Below are 9,195 nucleotides of genomic sequence, written 5' to 3' on the forward strand. Positions count from 1 at the left end.
GTTCTTTGTACTTCACTGTAACTTCTTTCGGGGTATAAATTATTTCAAAACAAAAAATTACAAAAAAAAAAATAAAATCTGTAATCTGTAGTGAAAGATCATCCTTTCCCAGTTCTCAGAATGGCTGGGTGGCCCACCCTGCATCACTTCCTATTAACAAGGTACCTAAGAAGACAATTCAATTAAATTCAACAGGAGCCAATTGTGGGTCTAAGATCTCTGCTCCACTGCTGGTAAAAACTCCACGTTATGCCTCTTTCTACACTCACCCTTCTTTCTTCCCATCCTCTTCCCGTCTCTTCTGTTACACTCATGCTGTCTAAGGCAGCACATTCAATGAACTGTAAGTCAGTGTTGGAGAGACAGCAGTACAGTGGTTAAAGCCGATGGCTGGGATGTGGTTCCCAGCTCTTCTGTTCAATTAGCAGTGACTCCCGGGAAGATCTTCTTTTCATCTCCAAGATAAAGGTGATAATAGTGCTTACCACATGGTGTTATTATGATGATAGAATAAAATCCAAATGTAAGGTGCATGGCACCCAGGAAGCACCCAGCAAATGTCAGCTATTGGTCTTATTAGGACTAATATATTGAGAACCTTCAAGAAACAAGAAAATTGAAATCTAATACATAAATAAGTTGGCACTATCCATGCATGTGTTCACATCATTAGGATGCCGTGAGCTAGAATTCAAAAGGAAATGTGAATTCAAGCAACTATATAGCCATGACTGAATTAAGAAATGCCCCAAATTCAAAATAATGGAAGACATGAGCAAAAATAAGCAACTTAATTCCATTTTAGGACTGTGACAAATTTAAAACAAAGTGGGAATTACAGGCAACAGCTTAAGGAAAAATGAAACCCAAAAAATGGTACTTTGCCTCCCAGTGGGAGACTTTAAAAAGACGGGGAAGAATATTTGCTCATGAGACAAAAACATGTGTAACTTTCTCATTTCCTGCTCACGAGATGCTCTGGCTGCCTTTATTTAAACTGCTGTGTTGAGGACATATAATAAGAGACGAAGCAGATATGAATGTTCAACAGGACGATACTTTATGGCTCCTTGGCACCCCATGCCAAACATTAATAAGGTTTACGAGAAGCCAGCGAGCACTGTAAATTGCTCTCCTTCTAATTTGAATCATGCTGCAGACCTCATTTGTTTCCTGCATGCTGATCTGACAATGAGAGATAAATCTGATAAAGTTCTCTAACTTGGAAAGAGATTTGTTTTCTGTCCATGGAATCTATCTCTATGAGGAAAAGGTTATTGGGCCCGGAGCCACAAGCAAGAATATGTGTACCTGAATCACCCCTTTGATATTCGGGGTCTTGTCACACAGGATACTTTGCTTATTCAGGCTTTTTAAATGGTCCTGAAGGAATGTTTTTGTGCAACACACCCCGACCCCCGCCAGCCGCAAACTCGCCTGCAGTGAAGTGATTTAGGACTGAAATGTCATTAAGTGAGCTATATTTTACCAGTAAGGGCTGGGTGGCCATCGCTTTAGAGCCTCTGTCACCCCAAACTTCATTTTTTATTTACATTTTTCAATGTTTGGGAGTAAACAGTTCCAAACCACATGGTCCAGTTCATCCCTTGCCAGGATATCCCACAGACAGGTCAAAGAAAAGAAACTGACTTCACCTTGATTTTCAAGTATTTCAGACTGTTTTGCATTTTGACCCTGGTGACAGTCTTGGTGAAATGGAACTGTGTTATATTACCATCGCACGAAGGCAAAGTTATAACTGACAACTGCCAGGGAGGAAATTTTCCATCTTGTGGAAAAAAGGAGATACCAGACCCTTCTTTTACAGCACTATATTCTCCTTCGTAATCGCAAAAACTATTTCAGAGTAAAAAGATAAACAATGTGGTGAGGTTCCTTACTAAGTATCAGTGACACACTTTTCTTTTAGTGCAAGGAACTCAAAATATGCCCTGAAGAGCTAAAGAAACAGTTAAGATAAAACTATAATAAATTTTACATAGGATAATAGTTACATTGCCACAGCAGAATCTGAATTTTAACACAAAAGTAAAAACCGCTGCAATTACTGATGTATACACCAATCTGACTAAGCATAATTAAAGTAAGTCATAGCTACCATTATTTGACTATTTACTCTATGCCAACACTGGGCTAAGCAGTTGACACAGATGACCTCTTTGAATCCTCACGTCTTCCCCAGGAGATAAGGAAAGTATGACCCCCTCATTGCTCAGATAAAGAGAGTGGAGCTTTGGGGGAGGGAAATATTCCACCCAAGGTCTTTTAAGTGCTTTTGAGATGTACAGCCCAGGTCTCTTTGCAGAGCTCAAGCTAAGCCAATTTGCCATAGTCCCGCATCTTCTAATTCTAGCCTGTTCCTCCAGCAGCAAAACTTTTTCTAAGACTGAGTACTAGTGATGTCATAAAGCGAGCAATTTCTGGAGTCCTAGTGAGGAGAAAATACTGGGATACAAAAATAAAGATGTCAGCTGGAGAGGGAATGCACACGGGGAAACTCCAATATCTCAATGATAGCAAGCAAACCATTTCTTAGAAATTCAGCAAATATGAATTAAGCACCTACTGTGTGTGTGTAGCAACTGTTTGGGGCACTTGAAATTATGGGATAACACAGCTCTGGATTCTCTGGATTCATTCAATGCTTTTATCAGAAACCCAGGAACTAGGTTCGGTACTAGGAATCAGGGTTTCCAAGTTAAATAAGATATAATCCCTGGTTTCCAAGACCTCACAGTCCAGAACAAACCTAGCAGAAAAAAATCAAGACTGCTTTGTTTCTTTACTACGATTGTGCTTTCTCTCTTTTCCCCTAAAAATGAAAAATAACTGTCTATGTCCAAAATAGCACATTAAACTTTTGAGATATATCCTGTCAGTTTCCTAATTACCCTTTAAAAGAAGCAACATGCTAAGAACCATCTTCAATTCATAGAATCAGAATGTACAAGAGCTAAAAGGAACCTTTGAGATTACCCATCTGACCCTATAAGTGAGGGAACTGAGGCCTGGCTCTCACAGGAAACCACTGGCAGATCCGAGGCTGTAACCCATGTCATCTGGCTCCAAGGACATTGTTCTTGCCCCGGTGCATCACACTGAGCCACCTCCTGTGTAATCAACCCATGTCCCTTTGCCTGCCAGAAGAAAATGAGAAGCTTTATTGTTCCCAATTTTGGATAAATTGCAATATTGTGGATTCATATAAATTCACTCACAAATTATACTCAATAAACCCCAGGGAGCAATTTAAAGGCACGATACCTCCACTGCCCCCCCCCCTTGCTGGGAGGGCAAGGTGATGATGGAGCAGGAGGGAGGAGAATGGGGGATGCTCATAAATTATGAGAAGCAAAGGAGTGATTTCATCAAAGTGCCAAGCTCAGTCCATGGAATGTTTCAATTGTATAAAATTTATAGTTTTCTGAGGAGGATGATTTACGAGCCCTAATTTTCCACAATAAAAAGCTCAGTGGGGATTCTGTGAATGAAATATCTTTTTAAAAATAAATAAAAAATGTAATTCAAAATGAGGGTCAATGGTGCCACGTCTGGAGAATAACTCCTTCTCGGATCAGCTCCAAAAATGAGTCACGGGAGAAAGACCCCATAAAACCTGCGTTATTTTAAAAGGCATAGGAAGTTGTATAATAAATAAGCAATATGCAAAAAATGCATATTTGATCCAATTTGTTCAATTGATAGAGTTGTATCTTTATCATAAGGCTTCAAAGAGAAAAGAATAACTGGAAAGAAATCTAAGGATTCTAATGAAAGCTAAAGTATTTCAAGAACAGGGGGAGAAGAGGAAAGAAGATAGAAAAAGGAAAGTCTTACTGAAAATAATTAAGGAAATGTGCCTTTCATTCAGAAAAGAACAAAATGTAAATATGTATTGCTTCTCATAAATTTGATCACCATGGAATCAGAGCCTAGATTTCTTGAGATAATTTTTAGTCCCTTTCCTCAGTGAGGCCTTCATCAGGGAGAACATTAGGAACCTTTCCTCTGCCCATACATGTAACCAAATGCTATTCCAGTGAATGAGGGACAGGCATGCTCAGTCAGAATCTGACTGCAGCTGCATGTTGCTGGTCCATTTTTCATTGCTGTGGCTCCATCTCAGTTTCCCGCTAGAGACTGAATCTCCCGCTGAGCTCTATCTCTGCCTTTCCAGGCTGGGGTCCTGACAAACTACCTGGACCTTTCCAACTTCTCTCTCTGGAGGACCTAAAGAGCCTAAACCTAATATACCCAGGTTTTTGCCAACCACTCTTGGCTAGACAGCCTTGCATCTCAACTCAGTTTCTGAGTTGACCATACCACTTTGAACAGTGACTATTCATAGCAAGTTATCTCCCTCAACACATATCATAGCTGATACATCCCTAGGCTCCATCTCCACTGGCAAGAACTTGCTGTGTAGCCAAGGCCATCTCACTATTGATGGTGATTATTTAGAAATTAGGACAAAAGGATCAGAATCGGGTTTCTGAATTCTATTTCAAGTACTAGTATTGATTTGCTAAATGAACTTGGTAAGGCGTCAAATATTTGGGCATTTCCTGCTTTTCTCATCATGGCAGATAGACTCTAAGGAGGTCTTCTCATGATCCTGACTCTTATGCTTCAAGCCCTTGCAGAGTTCTGTCTCCTTGAAAGTAAGCAGAATGTATACCTTGTTTTTAACTAACAGACTATGGCAAAGTGATTCCACATTACTAACAGACTCATTCTAGACATCCTCTGTGGTTGACTCTAAGGAAGGAAGCTGTGATTTGGGAATAGGGCCTGTGAGATAGAACTATGTAGCACAGAACAAGGGCAGGCTCTAGGAGCTAAAGCAGGCTCCCTCTGAGAGCTGACAAAAAGCTGGAGCCCTCACTTTTATAATAACAAGAAAACTACTTCTGCCAGTGACCTGAGTGAGCTTGGAAGCAGATCCATCACCACTTAGGCCGCCGGATGAGAACAGAACCTCAGCTGACACCTCAGTTATAACTTTGCAGATGATCCAGTTAAGACCTGCCCAACTCCTGATCCACAGAAATGATAATATAACATGTGTTTTGTTTTAAGCAGCAATAGATAACCAGTACCACTTTAATTCAAATAAGTACCAAAAAATTGACCATAATGTACACTGCCGTGGATGCTATAGAAGACTTATTTTTACTCTCTAAGACAAATCGACCAACATGAAGAATTACATTATGTATAGGAGGATTAAACAATATAATGTGATAAGCAAGAGTTAGCTAGAGCAGTTCATAATCAACTGTCAAATAAATGAGGTGCACCTTAGTGCTCCAGGTGCACTGTGGGAAGATAGTTGACAGGGTCCCAGAAAGAGTTTGTGATGGAAATAGAGACAGTCTCACAGTTCCTGCAGCATAGATAGGGCTTGCTTTGGCGCTTATCACACAAGTACACCTCCATTAGAAAACAATTCACATACCCCAGTCTCTGTAAATTAAAATGCAATTCTCTGCAGGATCAAACAATTTATGACCCTACAATTATATGATCTTGGCAAGTTATGTTATCTTCTAAACCTCAGTTCCCTCTACTGTAATACAGGAATAAAAATGGTTATCTTTCAGGTGCCTGGTTGGCTCAGTGGGCTAAAGCCTCTGCCTTCAGCTCAGGTCATGATCTCGGGGTCCTGGGATTAAGCCCCACATCAGGGCTCTCTGCTTGGCAGGGAGCCTACTTACCCCTCTCTCTCGCTCTCTGCCTCTTCTGCCTACTTGTGATCATTCTCTCTCTCTGTCAAATAAATAAATAAATTTTTTTTTAAATGGTTATCGTTCCTCATTAGGAGGTTTTGAAAGTCAAACGAGAAAAATAATTAAAGTGCTTGGCACCTGTAAACACCTGAAAAATGTCGGTTCTTATTATTACCAGTGCAACTGTTAATTCTTGCTAGAAGAGAGAGTGGTTCTACAGAGAGCTCCCTGTTTGCCAGATCCTTCGGCCAGCTCAGAGGCAAGCTAAGAGTCTTAACCTCTCTCCCAACCCTGGGCCATTCCAAAGAAATTTTGCCTTCCACTCCTGCTTTCTTGATTAAGTATGTTGATAACCATGGAGATTTCCTGTACTAACCCATGAGTGACCTGAGGACAGAGGCCTGTCTGTTTCATCTTCTTAACTGTCACCAGGCCCAAAACAAAGCTTGGCATATAATAAATCCTCCTGAAGTGGTTTTGGTTTGTGTTTTGGCTTTTTTAATGAGGATTAGGCCAGCATCTCCGGAGGCTGGGGGGCAGACAGAGAGAGTATGTGGAAATGTATCTCAAAACTCTAGCCTTTCTCTGATACCCTTGAAATGTTTTGCTTGAGGTTCTAGAATTTAATTCCCTCAAGGGATTTTCCTAGATCAGTTGGTATAGATGGTTCAACTTTTTTTTTTTTTAACATATCCATTACCTACTATTTATACATACTTCTTTTCTTTCAGGATCCATCTTGAGAAATGGTTCTTGTTTGCAGATTTCTTCACAATAACCAACTGCTGTGAACAATAATAACAGCAATAAGCTAAGACGATTCCATCAATTTGTATTTTTGCAATTTGCCACTGCCTCAATGGGGAGAGCATATAACACCTCTATCATACTAAAAAGTCAAATTTAGAATATATTACATCTATTGGATATTTATAAATGAGACATATGTGAGTCTTGTGGTTAGCTGATGGAATTTATAGTCTTCCTGCTGTTCAGCATTGACACTGGAACATAAGTTCCCAGGAGTTTATTGGAATATTCACATATGGTCAAATATTACACATACATCTGGCATCTTGGTATATTTGAGAAGCAGTGTGTCTACAGACAGACAATTGGCATCTGGCTTGAATGCTGAAAAGTATGGAGGGAAGCAGAGATGCCAATAGAAAATCAAAGGAAAAGAGGAGCACAGAGAATGGCTTTTCTCCTAAGAAAAGAGAAATGGAAACACTGCCATCTCCATCAGATGATCAGCTCTTCAAGTCTGAAATTTCAGCATGACTTCAGGCTGCTTTTACTTAAAATTAATCCAGAATGTTGTTTCCTTCAAATAAATGAGAGAGACCTAAACAACAGAATCGGGTTTATTTTAAAGATTTTATTTATTCATTTATTTGAGAGAGAAAGAAGGGGTGCAAATGGGAGGAAGGGCAGAGACAAAGAACCTCAAGCAGACTCTCCACTGAGCATGGTGCCAGAGGTAGGGCTTGATCCCAGGACCCATGAGATCATGACCTGAGCCAAAACCAAGAGCCAGAGTCTTAACCAGTTGGCCACTCAGGAACCTCCAGAGTCCATTTATTTTAAAAACTGAAGTCGCTAGGGGGAAGATGTCATAGAAAAGGCTTGAGTTCCGTCCTCATAACTTACCAGCTGTGTGTCCTTGGGCAAACTGTGTAACCTCTCTGTACATCAGTTTCCATACCTATAGAATGAGAAGAGGCATACCTGCTGCTTGACGGCAAGTAGTTATGATTTAAAACAAAGTCATGTAATTATATAGTCTTAGAAAATATTTTTATTATGAGCTTCATTGAACCATTTTGTAAATAAGTTGAGCATACATTATAATTAATTTCAAAATCATTATTAACGGTAGTAAACTTTTTTTTTTTTTTTTTTGGTCTACCAAAGAGTACACCTTCTGGGAACTATCACCTCACTTTCCCTCTGCCACTCCCCCAGCCCAGACTTCACTGGTATTATGGGAGCCACCATGTTAGATAGTATCAGTTCACCCTGGTCAACAGATGATTGGGACAACTGGGACAATGTTCCCGAGGTTTAGCCACCTTCCTGCCCTCATAAAATGTGAAGTACCCCACATATGGCTCCACCCCTATATAGCAAATTCCATACATATTTTTAAATATAGCTGATGGAATTTATAGTCTTCCTGCTGTTCAGCATTGACATATATAAATACATATACATTTTTTTAATTATTTTTCCCCCTCAAGCTTGTTCAAATTGGGTTTCTTTCACCTGCCAGAAGAAAACTTTCCAAAATCAAAAGGGAGGCAGTAATGACTTAGGGTACAAAGACATGTAGAAAATAATACCACAAAGAAAGAAAAGTAACGGATAAGAAGAAATGAGACTGCCTAAGAGATCCAGTTACAGCTAAGGAAATCTCAGCATTGTGACTTCCTAGTCATGTGACATGGAGCAAATCACATTCTTACCCCTAATCCATAAAATGGAATTGGTTTGAAATGTTTATAACACACGGGGTACAAATAGGATCCTGTCTCTTATTTCACCAAATATTAAATAAAACTAACTCAAGAATCTTATACTGGCTTAGTCTTCCACTTCTCTTCTCCAGTGCCATCTCAGAAGACCCAAGAGGCTTAAGCACACCAAAGATGAAGTTCACCTCACTTGAATCCAAAGTATGCAAAAGGTGCCATGTGGCTTGGCCCCTGGAAAGTGGAGACTACTGCCAGCAGCACTGTTCCCTGACCACTCCACTCCACCCAGACTGCCCAAACCTGCCAGGCACATTCTCAGGAAGTCCCTTCCAATCCTTAGTGCCCCGCAGGCTCCATGCCCAGACTGGTGCAGATGTCCAGCCCTTCCAGGGCCCACAACCACATCATTCTTTCCAATCCCAAAGATCACCTCAGAAGTCTGATTGCTTTCCTTTTCAATCTCTGGAATTAAAAACAAAAGCAAAACAAATAAGACAAAACAAAAACAAAGAAAACTACAACAACCAAAAACAAACAAACAAAAAAAACCCTACTCCACTTCTTTCCTTGATTCCGGAGCTCCCCATGCACTACCCTCCCTCAACCCACCTCTTTCCCAGAGTAGCTACCTGGTCTGTCTTCCCTCCTTGAAGTGCCTCCACTTGAAGTCTTAAGCCTAATTATCTGCCCTGGAGACCAAGAGTTGGAAACTGTTATCATAGCTCAGATCTTGAGATGTATTCCCTTTCTAGGCCATAAGCTCCTTGAAAACTGGAAGAGCATTTTTATTTTTTGTGTATCAAACCAAACTCACCACCACCAGCATCCAACACATTTAGCTCTTCAAAGTGTCAAATTTGAAGCTGAGAAATCTTTACCAAAGAAGAGAGCCTATTTGGCTCTGACATTTCCCTTGCTATCTCCCACATCATGCCACAGTGGGGCGCAGTCTGTCCAGGCAGAGGTCA

At 40.4% G+C, this 9,195-nt stretch overlaps 1 long non-coding RNA gene across 1 annotated transcript in view; it reads right to left on the reverse strand.

Annotated features, from left to right (window-relative positions):
* The window catches only part of LOC309864450, a 101,260-nt gene extending 92,570 nt beyond the window's left edge, over window positions 1-8,690 (reverse strand). The window contains exons 1-4 of the long non-coding RNA XR_014311530.1: window positions 8,658-8,690; window positions 7,404-7,458; window positions 6,468-6,535; window positions 3,041-3,158 (exon numbers count right to left, since the gene is read on the reverse strand). This is a non-coding gene — a long non-coding RNA (uncharacterized lncRNA). The remainder of the gene's footprint in view (window positions 1-3,040; window positions 3,159-6,467; window positions 6,536-7,403; window positions 7,459-8,657) is intronic.
* Between the last annotated feature and the right edge of the window lie 505 nt (window positions 8,691-9,195).

This window comes from Mustela nivalis, assembly GCF_964662115.1.
Source record: "Mustela nivalis genome assembly, chromosome: 5".
Taxonomy (NCBI): Eukaryota; Metazoa; Chordata; class Mammalia; order Carnivora; family Mustelidae; genus Mustela; species Mustela nivalis.